The sequence below is a fragment of the Myotis brandtii genome, unplaced genomic scaffold, assembly GCF_000412655.1.
Source record: "Myotis brandtii unplaced genomic scaffold, ASM41265v1 scaffold67, whole genome shotgun sequence".
NCBI lineage: Eukaryota > Metazoa > Chordata > Mammalia > Chiroptera > Vespertilionidae > Myotis > Myotis brandtii.
The window spans coordinates 3,419,071-3,437,152 of NW_005370610.1; the positions used below are offsets into that span (position 1 = coordinate 3,419,071).

At 37.5% G+C, this 18,082-nt stretch overlaps 1 long non-coding RNA gene across 1 annotated transcript in view; it reads right to left on the bottom strand.

Annotated features, from left to right (window-relative positions):
• Positions 1 to 63, bottom strand: part of LOC106723885 — a 27,665-nt gene extending 27,602 nt beyond the window's left edge. Inside the window, exon 1 of the long non-coding RNA XR_001359623.1 lies at positions 10 to 63. This is a non-coding gene — a long non-coding RNA (uncharacterized LOC106723885). The remainder of the gene's footprint in view (positions 1 to 9) is intronic.
• Between the last annotated feature and the right edge of the window lie 18,019 nt (positions 64 to 18,082).

The window sequence follows — 18,082 nt, forward strand, 5'->3', positions numbered from 1 at the left end:
TTATTTCACTTAGCATAATGCTCTCCAGTTCCATCCATGCTGTTGCAAATGGCAAGAGTTCCTTCTTTTTTACCGCAGCATAGTATTCCATTGTGTAGATGTACCACAATTTTTTAATCCACTCATCTGCTGATGGGCACTTAGGCTGTTTCCAAATCTTAGTTATGGTGAATTGAGCTGCTATGAACACAGGGGTGATTATATCCTTTCTGATTGGTGTTTCTGGCTTCTTGGGATATATTCCTAGAAGTGGGATCACTGGGTCAAATGGGAGTTCCATTTTTTTAGTTTTTTGAGGAAACTCCATACTGTTCTCCACATAATTTTAAAAGACAAGAGAGCCTGTATCATTGTCTCCAAATTATAATGGGAAAAATAAGAACATTGGAAAATTCCCAAATACTTCTGCTACTGGTAGAAGTGGGGTTCTTGTCGTGCATTGAGAAAAAGCACTTCCAAGAACCCACAAGGGAGGATGAGGTCTGGTGGTAAGATTTATTTGGGTGCTTGATGCAAAATCAAAAGTGTCCTTTCTGGGTTCTCAGGCTCCCATCTCTGTCTGTCCCCCCCATGGAAAATCAGCTCAAGAAATGGAGCCAATGTCCAGAGACCCTGTGCCATATTGAAGCTTCGTCCAGTCCAGCATTCGGCTACTTAGATTGCATTCCTGGCTGCAATCCATTGCTGTACTGCAGTATCCCAGTTCCCACCTGGAGCCTGCATTTGGAGTCCACTCAGGCAGTGACCACATGGTTGCTAAGGCCATATGGTTATGGAGAGAGAGAGAGAGAGAGAGAGAGAGAGAGAGAGAGAGAGAGAGAACGCCCTTCTGAACCCTTCTGACCAATGATTCCTTTTCAAGTTAAACTGACAGGTCTTTATGGTGAAGCACCAACTCCTATGTCATTTTGACTGCCATTGCACATGTGCTGACCTCCCCTGGTATCCCCCAAATTCTGGTACCAGAGCGGGGGAGAGAGGGGTGTTAATTCTTGGCTGAGCAATGCTGTGATTCCCCTGTAGTGTGTGTGAAACTTCAGCTTTCTGGTGAAGGGAACAGGCTCATGCTCCCTAGCTTATTGTGCTCAATAATGTCCAATTCCCGATGCTTTCTTCCTTTATTAATAGCTGGTTAACTACCTGTGTTAACACTTGTTAATTTATGAGCTCATTTTTCTTAAAATATCAGGTCAGATCAAGAGCACAGTTTCTGTCTTATTGAGAAGACTAACTGATATTGACTTTTTTTAACGACATGAAAATGCTTCAAATAAAACATCAGAAGTTTAAGAAAGTGTTATAAGAAAAATTGAAGATAGAATCATCATTCTGAAAATGACATGTCTAGAATGGACTATGCTAGACTAGTAGAGTGGAGTTTGAAAACTAGAGGCAGAGAGATTGTTTGTAATCACGGCATTTACAAATAAATAATAAAGATGATTGATGATGGTGCTAGAATTACTAGCCACCATTTCAAGTCCACACATCTATGTGTTATCTTTAAAAAAAAAAAAAACTCATCACAGAGTATCTGGCCATACTGATCATCAGCATTCTCAGATGACAAATGTAAGCAGGACCTGAGGAGTCACTTTGCCGTTAGTGAAGGCCTTGCTTACCTTCATGAGAGCCCTCAAACTCCCTTTTGAATCACTTTGGAAATTTTTATTTCTTCCTTGTCCCTAGATTCATTTGAGTGGGTAATTCTTAAAGAAAATATCCAGGACCAGGAGTAAAGAGACCTGATTTATAACCCAGTTCTGTCATTTCAACATCCAATACTCTCTCGTTCCTTTCTTCCATTCCATTTATTCATATATTCAGCAAGAATAAATAAAGACTCCTATGTGCCAGGCTCTGTGCTTGATGCTGTGTATACAGAAGACACAGCATCCGTCCTCATTCAGACTATAGTTCAGCCAGGAACAGAGACAGGTAAGAAGCTAATAAATAAAGTGAGAGCCAGGCTGGCATGGCTCAGTGTTTGAGTACCTACCTATGAACCAGGAGCTCGTGGTTTGATTCCTGGTGAGGGCACATGCCCGGGTTGCGGGCTTGATCTCCAGTGTGGGCATGCATGAGGCAGCCAATTAATGATTCTCTCTCATTATTGATGTTTCTCTCTCTCTCTCTCTCTCTCTCTCTCTCTCTCTCTCTCTCCCTTCCTCTCTGAAATCGATAAAAATATATTAAAACATAAAACAAAATGATGGATGCTCTGTCAATGTCCAGTGTTAAGAGTTCAAGGAAGAAACAAAAGTCCATATATGGGGGTTAGAAAATATGCAACTGAGAAAGAGATGTGCAAATGAAGAGCCAGGTCTGAAGAATTGAGCAAATTTTAGTCAAACAACAGTAGTATGCAGAAGGCATTTTCAGACTGCATGAGTTCAGTGAGAGATGAAGAATGCAAGGGAAGAAAAGAGGAAAAAATCCAATATGAGAATTCAAACCTTATACAGAGGGCATGGGGCCACAAACCAAGCTCCTTAATTAGTGGAATAAGATGTTAGATTATCAACAACTGTGTCCATTAACTTCCTAATGAACCAACTGCTATCCAGCTTTATAGAATATTCCACAGAAAAAAATAAACATCACCATTTTAGAAAATTTTGATATTTATAAAATTCATGTCAATTGTCTGGTTTGTCTCAAACTCTATTGTAAGCTCCTTCTACTTAAAACCTGGGTAGTGTTGGTTTTCAGAACTGTCACCTAATACATGTTAAATACCTGTTGAACTACTACAATATATTATAGTCTTTCCATTCCAGGATCTGGACTGATGGGCTTCTCTAACCCAGATATTTTCATGTTCTCTCTCTAATGTGTGGCTTATCTCTTTCCTCCGGCATTTTGATTTTAAAAATATGTTTATTTAGTAAAATGGCTACAGAAAAGGGCATTAATTGTGAGTGTACAGCTTAATGAATCTTTACAAAGAGAATATTCTGAAACTGAAACACTATAAATCCAGCAGAAGGGACCCTCCTATTTGCTCCTTTCTCCTCACAATTATTATTCTAACACCATAAATTAATCTTGCATGTTTTTGAACTTTATGTAAATGGACTCATAGTAATGTCTTTTGCTGAATATTATATTTATAGGATTCATTCATACTGTATGCCATTGCTCCATATGCTCCATGTTGCTGCATGTCTTATCACTATGGCCCTAGTTATTTTTTTTTCTCAATAAAAGAGCTTGTCCTCCTATTGAGATCTTTGCATTGCTGCTCTCACTTTGAAAATGCTCTCCTCATAGTCATTTGAATAGTCTCTTCACTCAGGTCCCAGCCTAAGCTCATTTCTTAGCCAACTTTCCAAGAACATAATATCAAAGCTACCTGTCAACTTACATTACTCTATATTTCCCTTTTCTGCTTATGTCTCTTCATAGCATTTTCTGTACTTAACATTGCATTATGTATTTATTTTTATTTGTTGATTATCTATCTCCCAAACTGGAATATGAATTTCATAAGTATAGTGGAAAATCAGAATTTTCCCTACTCTATCTCTTTCCCATAGATCATCATCACACCCTCCCTCTAAACCAGTGGTTCTCAACCTGTGGGTGGCGACCCCTTTGGGGGTTGAACGACCCTTTCACAGGGGTCGCCTAAGACCATCGGAAAACACATATATAATTACATATTGTTTTGTGATTAATCACTATGCTTTAATTATGTTCAATTTGTAACAATGAAATTGGAGGTCAACACAACATGAGGAACTGTATTAAAGGGTCGCGGCATTAGGAAGGTTGAGAACCACTGCTCTAAACTAAACCATATCCAAATGAACAAATGAGAATATAAGCGGCGTGCTTCTGACTTGTTCACATCTGTTTCTTTGCCAGAACTCCACTCCAGAGCAGGTGGCGTCTCCAAGGGTCAGATGTCAGGAGAGTGAATGCTCATGATTTCCAGGCCCGTTGCCTCAGGAGACTTGTTTTCGAAACTGGAGAACCAGACATCAGAAAGCAAAGCAGCAGACAATAGTGGTTAATGGTGTGTGAGTAGGAACAGGTGAGGAAGGGTGAAATGTTGAGTAAAAATGGGGACAGAGACAATGCTAGACACTGAATTGGTCTACCTTTGAGTAAAATATTGCTTGACAACAATTGATACAATGATCTAATACTTTTGTGTTTTATTAGTAATTGAAAGAACAGATAGGAGAAGAAGACCCATTGAAAGGGATGAAGAGATCTAGAAAGAGCTGGAGTGGTAGAATAACTGAAATGTGAACCGAAGAAAAAGCATCATAAAACAGGCTCCTTCTGTCATTAGGACAGTGGGGCAATACTTTGTCTTGTGTGAGCTGACTTGAAAGATACATAGAGACTGTTTAATACAGCATACAGACCCTGTTTTAGAAAACTTAAGTTTAATTCTTTTAACTAATTGGTTTGCTTGTCTAAGCTATATCATGTTTCCTTGTTAGCCTTCATCTTCATCATGGATAAAACAAAATTGTTTTGACATTAATTGTCTGAGGTCCTTTTAAATTTTAAGTGTCTAAAATTCCTGTTTAAATAGTCAAAGTCAATGCATTTAGTATTTTACTAGGTGCCAGAAATTCTATGATATCAAACTTAATATCTTCCACATAAGCCTGAAATATTAGAGTTTCCCCAGGGGAATCGGCAGGCAACAGCAAATAGAGAAGTTGTCATTGGCATAACAGTGATGAATCAGGCTATTCTGTTGGAAAATTGAAGGCCATGATAGATAGATAGTAAGGAATTTATTTGGTGAGCAGGCAATCTCTCATGAGAAACAGTTCCCAGTCAGACATACTAATACTTTGTGTTCTAAAATCTTAAAACCCTCTATTTTTCTGGCCAGCCATCCCTGGGCTAATTAAAATGTGCCTAAATAGAATGTATAATTGAGAAGTGGGTTGAAACACAGTCTTGAAAAAGACCATAGCTCTTTGGCTGATCTAGTTAAAATATGTCAAATTAAAGCCTTCATTTCAAAAGGTCAGTATCAGGGGGGAAAATAGGCACTTGGCTTTTTAAAACTTTTACTCATTAATAGTCCTTTTCTCTGCTGGCTAAATAAACCAATGTCCAGCATAAAATATATATATTTGAAAAATTAAATAAATTGGACTAAAAGATTCACTAAAAATAGAAATAAACTTCATAGGCCAAAATGTCTTCCCCGTTCCTTTGTGACAAAAGAACAGCCATTGTGGTGGACACACCCATGGATAATCCTTGCCTGTGAGGACGTGTGATTTGTTTTTAGCAAAGATGATGGGATGTCATTTCTTTGTTCAGGTTCTGTCACATTGCAGAGGAGTTAGGATTTCACCCCATTGATCAGATTATGTTGTAAATGCATCTATTTTAAGGAGCCTGGAGAGACAGCATCTCTTTCTGGCTATCAAAACGTAAGTTTCCCTGGTGTGGGAGAGCCATGTGGTAAGGACTGCAGGTGGCCTGTAGGAGAATGACCCTCGACTAACAGTCAGATTGACAATGCGGTTCTCAGTCCCACATCCACAAAGAGGTGGATATTGCCAACAGTGTGACTGAGCTGGAGCAGACTGTAGCCAGTCAAGCATCAGATGATTATGCCACCTGGCCAACTGTGGCCTATATTGACTGTGGCCTGTGGAGTCCCAGAACGGATGACTCAGCAAAGTCACACCCAGACTTCTCACCTACAGAAATGATAGTGTTCAGTTTTTAGCCACTAAGTTTGCTATAATTTTTTTATCCACAAATTTAAAATTAATACAGCACTGCACTAAATGCTATTTCAAATACAGCTGGCCCTTAAACAACATGCACTTAAACTGCACAGGCCCACTTATACTTGGATTTTTTTCAATAAATATGGTAAACTTTTTCTTCCCTATGAGTTTCTTAATAACACTTTTTCTCTAGCTTACTTTATTGTAGGAATACAGTACATAATACCTATAACAATACAAACTATGTGCTAACTGACTGTTTATGTCATTAATAAACCTTCTGGTCAACAGTAGGTACTTAGTACTTAAGTTCTTAGGGAGCCAAAAGTTATATGTGGCTTTTCAACTGTGTGGGGGTTTGGCATCCCTAACCTTCATGTTATTCAAGGGTCAGCTGTGTATCCTATTGGCAGAGTGTAAGGCAAAGAGTTTGTATAGCAATCCTATATAATAAAAGCCTAATATACTAAGTGTCCGGTCATTCATTCAACCAATCAAAACATAATATGCTAAGGACACTCAACTGCTCGCTATGATGTGCACTGACCACCAAGGGGCAGACGCTCCGACCAATGGGTTAGCTTGCTGCTAAGGTCTGGTTGATTGGGACTGAGCAAGATAGGCCAGATATGCCTTGAAGTCCTCCTGCAGTCCCTCCCCGGCTGGCCAACCTCCCGCATTCCTCCCCAGCCCCAATCGCGCACCAGCGGGGTCCCTCGGCCTGTCCTGCACCCTCTCACAATCTGGGACCCCTCGGGGGATGTTGGAGAGCCAATTTTCGCTCGATCCCGTAGGCCAGGCCGAGGGACCCCACTGGTGCACAAATTCGTGTACCGGGCCTCTAGTAGACTATAATGCTGAAAAGTTGTTTGCACCTGCATCTGAAACTGTCATTGATCTACCTAATTTTATTGCCAACTTCCTGCCCAGCATTGCAGTATATTAGCATGTGATGAGATATGTCAAAGTAGAAGGCATTTGTTCATTGCCTCAAAGATCTTATAATGTGCTTAGAGGACAGACTTCCACTTAGAGAAGAAAAGCTGGTATATCAAAGAGAAAGTTTGGAAAATGGTAAAGCATAATTAAAGTTGGGCTGTCATTTAAACAGAGATAAAATATTAGTTGGCCACAATTGCTTGCAAAATTTCACAGAATATATTCAACAGAACACTTTTTATTTTATAAGTGATTATCTTGAAGTCATGAATGCCAATAAAAATGTCTGCAGCATGCTGCCAAAATCCAGATTATGTTTTGTGTCTTTTTCTTTCTTTGTAAAGAAGAGTCCCTAAGTTAAACAACACAGGAATCCCTGATAGTATACAGTAGATATGAGGGAATGGCTGATCCATCTGTAGCCTGTACATACATAATGAAAACAATTCTTACACTGCTCGTGGGAATGCAGACTGGTGCAGCCACTGTGGAAAATAATATGGAGTTTCCTCAAAAAATTAAAAACGGAACTCCCATTTGACCCAGTAATCCCACTCCTAGGAATATATCTCAAGAACTCAGAACACCAATCAGAAAGAAGGTATGCAAGCCTATGTTCATAGCAGCACAATTTATAATATCTAAGATTGGAAACAGCCTAAATGCTCATCAGTAGATGAGTGGATTAAAAAAGTATGGTATATCTACACAATGGAATACTGTGCTGCTATAAAAAAAAAACAACTCTTACTATTCACACCAGCATGGATGGACCTGGAGAGCATTATGTTAAGTGAAACAAGCCAGTCAGAGAAGGATAAATATCACATATTTGTTTTCTCATTCAGTACAAGTGTTAGGAAAGGTATGCATGTAGTCTTTTGACAGCCACTCAGCCACATAAAATTGAGCCTTGGTCCTGAAACACTACCACGAGATAAAGAGTCCACTCAGCCTGTGGCAGGCTTAGAAACTTGTATGCGAATGTGTTTCCCTGTTTCATATTCAGTGAGTGTTCCTTTGTGTTGCTTAACTATATGCTTCTGTGGCTCTCAGAAGGCCCCCGACTTTCAATATTTCAGATTCTGTGGGGCCGGGTTTGGGGATTCTGCTGTAGCACCAGAGGGTGCACAGAGGCCAATTGCCCTGCGTCACCCACGGGGGAGGAAGGAAGGGACAAGGACAGTGTGTATGGGGAGCTGCTGGTCATGAAGGGCCAGTGCACACTATTGGGACTGCACTTGCTCTCTCTTCTCCATGTGAGTAAAGGGCTTGTTCTCTGGAGGGCTTGGCTGTGTTGTGTTGTGTTTTCCTTGGAGATACTGATACTAAATGCAGTGGGCAGAATTGTGTGGACTTCCAGTCCTGGAGGCTGGCATTGTGAATGTCTTTGCTATCCTCCATGCAGTTGAAGTCCTGGCATTGGGTACCAGATTCTTCTGGGCTATAGGAGTATCAGGTTCCTGAACTTATACTTAGTCTAATTGTGAGATATATTCTGATCATTTTCTTCAGAGCAGGTTTGATAAAGCGGTGACTGATAAAATTTATAGATTACACTATTTAGACAATTTGTAAACCTTAAATTCCAATATAATGTAGGAATCATGTTCACAAGGTGTAGTGAAAAATCCATGGATGCATAAACCTGTGAGCAAATCAAGGGAAAGGAATGCCTCTTGTTCATCTTTACAATCCAATTTCTAGTACAATGATATGCATTTTAGTCATGTGAATAGTTATAGAACGAAAAGTATTAATATAAGAAATACAATGTGATAAATTCCAGTCTCTGGGGCAGATGACACATACAATTTCAGAGTAAAGTTGCTTGAGGTTTAGGTTATAGAAAGTGATTTAGGAAAGAAGTGCAGCTTGAGGTTATAAAATGATAAAGGTTGAATAAGGAGTGGGTTCCAAGATGAAAAGATAATGTTCCAAGAAGAGAGCAATGAACTTGGTTCTATGTGCGACAGCAAACATAACAACAGATCTGAAGTGGATTGATTACACACAGGGATACACCTCTGGGTGAATAATCAGGAGAATCTTGAAAAATTTATTTGAGATACTCAGTTTGATGTACCAATCATGAAAAACAATAGCATACTCATGGGAATGAGAGTTACATGAAGATAATGTTATCTAAGAAAAAGAAATGTATATATGAGATACATGTATTTTCCTCTGACATATAATAATCAAAAAAATGGGTTCAGGGGTCAGATTAGAACCAAGGCTCCTTCTATCTTGCTGTGCACAATAATTGCCCACTATGTGCTTTAATACATGTTTAGTTGTAAAATAGGACAACTATAAAACCTATTAGGATCATTTTAAGTAGATTTGAGTATTATGCACAATACTTAGTAAAGTCACAACCATTATTACTCTTTTGTTTCACTCAAAATAATGTGAATAGGTAGGTGATTGATAGGTAGACAGAGGAAAATAGACAGACAGGGAGGCAGCCAGCCAGATAGATAGATAAAAATAATTTTGATATAAACTATAAACTCTTTGTTTTTTCCAACAATAATATGAATACATAGTATTACACATATAAACACAGTTCATAGGGAAGAAAACCAGTTAAGAAAAAAGCATTACTCTTATAATCAGACAGATTTTTATCAGAAGATATAAGTAGTTTTAAACATTTCCTAAGATGTATTCTACCTCAGCCTTGATTATTGGCATTTTCAGAAATGTACCAATTTCCTAAAATTGTTAAATTTGAGAAACAAGTTTGTCAAGAAAAAGTAAATTATAAATACCCATTCTATGGTTCCGTTTCTTTTGCAAAAGGTGAATGTATAGCCCAGCCAGGTGTGGCTCAGTGTTTGAGCATCGATCTATGATCCAGAAGGTCACAGTTCAATTCCTGGTCAGGGCATATGCTTAGGTTGTGGGCTGATCCCCGGTAGGGGGCATGCAGGGGCAGCCAATCGGTGATTCTCTCTCACTCTTAATGCTTCTATCTCTTCCTCTCCCTCTCTGAAATCAATATATATTTTTTTAATTTTAAAGGTGAATGTACATAAAATACTCATTATCGATCTGTAATGTCTTTTCCACTTCAAAACATACAGTACAAAACACTGCATGTTTATTTACTTCAGGCCCTTAACCTCAGCTCCTAGAAGCTGAGTGTAGTCACACACAGTTCTGCCACTACTGCCTTTGGTAGGAAAGTAAGACATTGCTTTCATATCTGAACAAAACCCAGAAACTGAATATTCAAGTCATTGACTTCTGAATTAAAAATCAATCTGGATCAGAGACTTGGAATGGTCTGCCTGAATTTAAGCTCCAGTTGCACCATAGGAACCAAATATTTCCTTTGCTGTGTTGAAAATTGTGAGCTATGCTCTTCGACAAATACCCTTTTGATTAGACACCCACGCACATTTGTCAAGGTTCTGTCAAGCAACAATTTCAGATTCTAAGGAGACCCTTATCCTCCAATTATTTTGTTCCGAACATTTGGTGTTTTGATTTCTGGGAAAGTTTGCTTTCCTGCAGTATGAATGAGTCTTGCCAAGTACTGAGATGATTAGTACCAACAATAATAATTGAGCCATCATGCAAGAGGAACATCTGAATATGGATGGATTCTCAGTCTTTGCCTAAGAATAAAAAACACACTCTTCTATGGAAACCAAGAAACCATCACAGCTGTGCAAGTGCAATTTTGTTATATTATTAGATGTTTCAAGAAAACAAAATCTCAACATAACAATCTAGGACTTTTAATATTGTAAAGAACATCATGTCATGATTCTGGACCTATCCACCTAAAGTGAGTGACTAATTTTAAACCAGTAGAGAAAGACTTCTATAAGTGTTTCTTAAATTAATGTTAACATAGTTGTAGATGTATAAAAAGTGAAGTAATCATCAACTCCACACCACAGTGAACAGTATAGCTATGGTTTCTAGTTGATCTGTTTGTATTTGGCAATTATTTTCAAGTTATGATAATACAGTTGAAGGACTGTTTTTGCCATTATTAGAGTAAAACTGGAAAAAAATCAGTAATTTCTTGAGTCCACTCCCAGAGTTTCAGAGTTTCCACCAATCATTTAAATGGAATGATGTTTTCTTACTATTTTTTGAGAATATAATATGTTCACGAAGGTCAACAATATATTAATTTATATTTATTTATTCTGTCAACAAATGTTAAGTTATTCTGATTGTATGCAAAGACTGCATTAGGAAGAAGGAATATACTGGAGAAGGAATCTTTTATGGCTCTGGCCATTATGGAGATTACTTGAATATGCTGATAGGTGACATGTAAATACCAAATTAACTGTTCAATTAGGACGATAAGTGTATTGAGTAGAAGTATAAGGTATCATGAGAGTACCTGATAGAAAAATTTAGTATAATCTTGAGGAAATGTGTGTGTGTGTGTGTGGTCAGAGGAAGCATTCTGGGTGGGGCAGGTGTTGAATTACTTTAAAGGGGCCTGAAGCAGGTAGAGATATGGCCAAGTTGAGGAGTTACTGCTCCCACGCAGAAAATGACATAAAAAGGCCACATTAAAATGGTGGAGAAAGAGATTTTCTGTCAAATTAGCATATTTCAATGAAATCCTTCTTGAATGGTTGTAGCAGTGATTTGTATCTTAAGCAACCAAGTTTCCTTCTTGATATCTGCTTCATTGGATTTAGTTCTCATGATGTCTGGTTTACTGCAACTCTAAGTGGAAACAGTCCCTGCTTCTGTTTTGAATGAATAGAAGCTCTTATCATTGGTGCCTGAAAGGCTAGAGCAAAGTTTAAGGGATCAGTCCTGTTCTATTCTTCCTAAATGGTAGTTTTGAAGAGATTTCTAGATTTTATCTCACTGTCCTACCCCAAGATTAAACAGAAAAACTCTAGAAATATTTTCAAAATACTCTATGGATTTTTGGGGTGGGCTTAACACATTTGCAATCTGTGGGCTCAAAACAGCTTGTGAAGATATTTAGTTTGACCTATACAGTATTGGCACACACCATATAAATAATATTTATTCTAATATTTAAAAAAATGTATACTTTTGTCAAAAGACCCAGAATAGGCAACATAATACTAAAAGAGAAGAACAAATTTGGAAGACTAGTACACAACATAAAGCTATAGTAATTGGGACAGTATTATGGTATTTGCAAAAGAATAGACAAATAAATCAAAGGAACAGAATACATAGTCTAGAAATAGATTCACATAGCTGATTTAACAAGGAGCAATGGAAATATAATGGGGTAAAAATAGTCTTTTCAACAAATGGTTCTAGAATCTTGACATCCATAAGTTTAAAAAAATGAATTTGAAAACAGGCCCTACACTTTTCACAATAATTAATCACAGACTAATACAAAACACAAAATCTCCTAGAAGAGAATTAAAAGAAATTCTAAATGACCTTAGCTATGGCTATGACTATTGGGATACAACACCAAAGGCATACTCCATGAAAGAACAAATTTAGTAAGCTGGACTCCTTTGAAATTACAAACTTCTCTGCAAAAGACAATGTCAAGAGAATTAGAAGACAAGCCACAGATTGGGCGAAAAAAAAAATGTTTGCAAAAGACATCTGATAAAAGACTGTTTCCAAAATGTACAATGAAATCTTAAAACTTGACAGTAAGAAAACAAACAACCTAATTAAAAAATGGGCAAAAGACCTAACTAGACATTTTATCAAAGAAGATATGCAGATGGCAAATAAGCATATTCAATGGTGCTCAACATCATATGTCACTAGGGAATTGCAAATTAAAACAGCAATGGGATATGAGTACACATCCATTAGAATGACACAATCCCAAACTCTGACAAGCAAATGATGGTGAGGCTGTAAAGCAGTAGGAACTCTCATCCATTCATTGCTGGTTGGAATGCAAAATGGTACCTCCACTCTAGAAGACAGTTTTGTGGTTTCTTACAAAAGAAAACATAGTTTTATCATATAATACAGCAAACATGCCCCTTGATATGCACACGGAGTTAAAAACATGTGTTTATACAAAAACCTGTACACACATGTTTATTGCAACTGTATTTATAATTTCCAAAACTTGGAAGCAAACTTAAGTAGGTGAATAGATAAATACACTATAATACACCCAGATAATGGAACATTATTTGACGTTAAAAAGAAATAAGCTAACAAGTTATGAAAAGATATGGAGAGAACTTTAATGCATATTACTGAGAAACTATATAAAGTATGATTCCAACTATACCAATGACATTCTTGAAAAGACAAAACTATGGAGGCAATAAAAAGATCAGTGGTTGCTGGGTTAAGTGGAAGGAAGTGATGAAAAGGCCGAACACAACGGATTTTTAGGGCAGTGAAAGCATCTGTATGACACTATAATAATGAATACATGTCATTATACATTTGCTCAAATCCATAGAATATACAATACCAAGAGTGAGCTCTTGGAAATGATGATTTGTCAATGCAGGTTCATCAGTGGTAGCAAATGCACCCCTCTAGTGCGGGGTGTTGATAGTGGGGAAACTGTGCCTGTGTGGGGGCAGAGGATATATGTGAGATCTATACTCCTCTGCTCAATTTTGTTGCTTTAAAAAAATAAAAATTGAAACCAAATGAAAATTATTAACTTTCCTTGTGAAAACTATGACAATAGTAATTAACATAAGCATCATCGGAGGAGTGAAGTGTCAGTGCCTTTCGGATAGGGACCCTGCTCTTCATTTCACCACACTCCACCATTTTCCATTATCCTGGACCCTGAGGCCAAACATCAGATGCCATTAAGTCCGCTCAATCCTGTTAAGGTATCTATATGACATCTATAAGCAAATAAGTTTGCAACCCTTAAAATAGGAAATAAGCTCATGCCATGTCCTAATCACACTCGTACTTCCCTCCTATGCTGGTATATCAGTTTACTCTTCACTTACACTAAGTGATCCTTATACTATCCTAATTACGCTTTAAATTTGTGTTATCTTAAATTTATCTATGGCCAACAATATTTTGGTGTGGAATATTTTGCCTATTCCTATAATTGCCCGTGGATGGTTATACAATGATTTTGATAAACTATTTTAATTTCTCTTCAGATTCCCACAACCCCAAATGCCTGCATTAGAAGTGAGGGTTTCTATATCTGATCAACCATGTCAATAGTTCTCAATATGTTATAATCTTCAAAGATAGATGATTAACTTCATTTTTATAATATATTTTTATTGATTTCAGAGAGAGAGAGAGAGAGAGAGAGAGAGAGAAACATCATGATGAGAGAAAATAATTGATTGGCTGCCTCCTGAATGCCCCCTACTTGGGATTGAGACTGAAACCCAGGCTTGTGCACTTGACTGGAACTGAACCTGGGACCCTACAGTCCCCAAGATGATGCTTTATCCACTGAGCCAAACTGGCTAGGGTGAAGTCAATTTTAAATGTAACTTTGGACTACAGTATATTTTCTATTTTTTTCACTTCTTATATAATAAAACATGGATATGTCTAATATTTAAGATTCAAGGATTATTTTGACAGCCAGGGCTGCTATCTTTCGTATATAAATGATCACACCAAGAAGCACAACAAAATGAATCCTGAAGGGTTAACAAATCAGCAACCAGGGTCAAAGATTTGAGATCAAACCTGAAATTCTGAGATCTGAATTTCACTGTACCGGAAGGTAAAGTGAGGATCAGTGCATTACAAGAGAACAAGCTGTTCTTTTCAATTTTCTCTAATGGATGAATAATGAACCATATGGTGTTTCCTATTATGAAGGTTTTTTTGTAAAATATTTTCATTTGTCTTTAAGAGAAGAAAAATAAGAGAAAAGCCTCACAAATATCTGAATGTAATTAAGATGAAGTGCAGTGTTGCACTGTACTTATTTTGCATTTGGTTTGTAATTCTATGCATGCCAATTAAGCATTAACCTAACACATAAATAGGTTTATCTTCATAAGCAATGGGCTATAATTATAATAGCATAATTTGCATATAAGCATGAATTATGAAATGGTAACTATAAATCTGTTTACTAGTGACTGATAAGCACTGATGTCCAATATTATTAGTACCTTTTCAACTAGCCTTTCAAAAGGAAAATTACCAAAACTATTATTATTATTATTATTATACAGCTATCACTACAACTACCCTGACTTTTACTTTTCACTAAATGCTATATCATGGTATGTTCCAAGATTGATGTGGAAGAGTTTTACAAATATTTGCTAATGTACTTTCAAACTGGAATAATGGTGTGTCATGTTTGTAAAGGATTGCTTATAGTTTCAACTAGGGCTAAAACTGAAACCTGCCAGGAGTTTTGTCACGTGATGTTTAAAAGCAGTTTCAAGATATGTTCAGATGGTTTAGATTCTTTAATGTTCTTACATTCAAGTTATATGAACTGAAGTTAGTTTTATAATGTATTTCTGACACAGGATTGTGACTGTAATAGAAAAGATAAATTTTAGTTAATTTTATAAAACGGTGAATTGCATAGTCTCCTCAGTAGGCTCACTGGTGTGCAAGGCAAGCCTTTGGTGTGGCAAGCTGTGAGGTCCAGCCGTGCTGTAGCAGACACAGTGCTGTGTGCTGGCAGGGACTGAGGCTGCTGCCGGGTGTGGCAGGGCAGAGCCACTTCGGTGGGGAACCAGCCAGGGTGAGTCCTCAGGGATCTGCCAGGTGGGATGAATAGTGTTAGCAAGGTTAACAAATGCAAAATAAGTACAGTGCAACACTGCACTTCATCTTAATTACATTCCGATATTTGTGAGGGTTTTCTCTTATTTTTCTTCTCTTAAAGAAAAGAGAAGCGCCTGCCAGTGTCAGACCAGCGATGGTTAAGAAGCGGGTGGGGGGATGGCACCCACCAGCACCTCTGACTCGGGAGAAAGTTCTAGCACACCTAAAATGAGTCAGTGCATCACCGCCACACATGACCTAGGTAATTTTCCAACTGCTGCCTCAGTGGGGAGAATCAGAAAGAGCATAAGCTGGGTTTCCTACAGCCCTTTGGCTCTCCGAGACATCAGCCCCGCTGGTTTTCAAAGCCAGATGTTATGGGGACTCCTTTTCCTGGCGCAGGTCTCCTGGGCCAGGGCTCAGACCCTTCATTCTTTGGCGAAGACCTCCACAGTTGTGATATCCCTCCCACTGTGAGTCACCGTATGGGGAGTGCAGGGTAGGGTAGATCCTAACTAGCCTTCGTCTCTACCTCTCCTACCCATCTCAATGTGGCTTTTCTGTATAACTGTAGTTGCAGAAAATCTGTTCTGCGAGTCTTCAGGTCATTCTATATGTAGTTTGGTGTCAATGAGAGGAGGTGAGTTCAGGATTTTCCAGCTCCACTATCTTGAACAGGAGCCTTGCTCTTGAATGCCCATTTAGCTTGTCCATGAAACGTCATTCCTTGTGTTGGTGCACCACCCCAACAACAGTCTCTGGATGGGATTGTGGAGTTGCTCCTCCATCACTTGTATTGTCATAGTTTTTTGAAGTGTTTACTCCCAACTGCACTGCTGTGAGTACAGTTGCAAAGTGATCAGATCAATAAGTGTAAAGTTTTTGCCTGTTTTCAGAGGTTAAATCCTTAAGTTCTATCCTTTAGATCAAAGTTCCCAAGGACAGTTTTGTTGCATATGCAAAACTGTTTTATTATGAGAAATAAAAAGAAAGTGACAACAATAAGATCACTTTGAAAGTTTCACCCATATGTGAAACTTGTGGTTGAGTTCTTACTTCCTTTGCATGTTTCAAAGTTTGTAGGAACCAATATATTATGAAACAATCCTTTTGGGATACAAGTAAATCCTCTTGCTCAGCACAACCCCAGTGAACATTCTGGACTGTTAGATATATGCAATTCTTTTGTTCTTTCTTCTCAGCAGTTATCCCTACTGATACAGTCAGTGTTTCATCTCAGTGTGAAATAACATCAGATAACACTGCGCTCTGAAAAGTAGATAAAATGCGAGGACTCTCAAATGAGAATGAATTAGAAATGTCTCCACAGCAGCAGCCAGAAGTTAAAAACATGAAACTGACAAATGTACTACAGAGGCGGCTTACAAAGAGCTTTCCACTCCAACTTCTTATTCTTCACAGAGGTTATTAGTACTGGAAAGTGTCAGACAGCAAATGATAAAGCTGGCCATGACAGATTTATGATTTGAAGCAAAACCAGTTGTCTAGTATATATACATCTGATGACAGCTTTTAAATATAAAAACAAATAAGCAAGGCATTTTCTCAAATTGTCTATAAAGTTTCTGTCTCACTGAGTGGTTGAATGGGCTTGTCTTTGACTTCTCTGTGATACTAAGACTTTACAGAGAAATATTATATATCAAATATTTAGGGAAGAAGTCACAAGAATATTTTGTAACGTATATAACCTTCTCTGTCTAATATTTACTTATAGCAAAAAGTAAATTATTTTCCTGGGGGACATACAACTTGTTATTAGTTTCTTTTTCTTTCCAGCTTTATTGAGGTATACTTGACATGTAACACTGTATAAGTTAAGTTGTACATGTATGGATCTCTTTTAAAAATTTATTATATTTCCTCTTAAACTATAGGGAAAGTATTTGAAAACCAAAGAAAAATAATAAGCTTTGTTTTATAGTTGATTTTTTTTTCTGATAACTATTATTATTATACAGTTTTTTTTCTGATAGCACTATTATTATTCATTCTTGTCATTTCAACAGTTTGAAAAGATATAAGCATTTCTATTTCAGCAGTGTCCAACTTTAATATAAAATATTTTTCATATAAAACAAAAGTAAGTTTCTGATTCACCTTCAGTTTGAGTGTGTTGAAAGTTTTTGGTTCCATCATTTTAGATGTGCTTAAATAGCACATGTCTTAGTTCAAACGATGGTTTACAGTGAGTCCTTCTCTGGATCAGACATACGTGTATGCGCATGTGCACAGTTTATGCCTTCTCATAGTTATCCTCTTAATTACATAAAATTAAGCTAGTATTTTAATTAAGCTAACACAATAAAAGAAACACACAAATTTGATGGGAACCTAGTATATTTGTCAATAATCTAGTATAGGGAAGATGAGGAAAGACGGTCTATGGAATGTGAGGAATAAGCCAACACATAACTGATATATTAAAGGAGTTCACAAATTAAGAGTGAGTTGGAGTTATCAGGTAAAGATCCTTCAAATCAAGTTATTATATGAAAAACATATATATATAGTATAAATACAGTATACTATGATATACCACATTTTAATGTTATATATCCCCTATTTCTCTAAACATGGTAAGCCAAGGAGATAATTTGCATGTTCTAGATTATTATATCTCCACTAGAGGCCCGGTGCACGAAATTCATGCACTGATGGGGTCCCTAGGCCTGGCGGGTGATCAGGGCTCATCAGGGCCTTCTGGC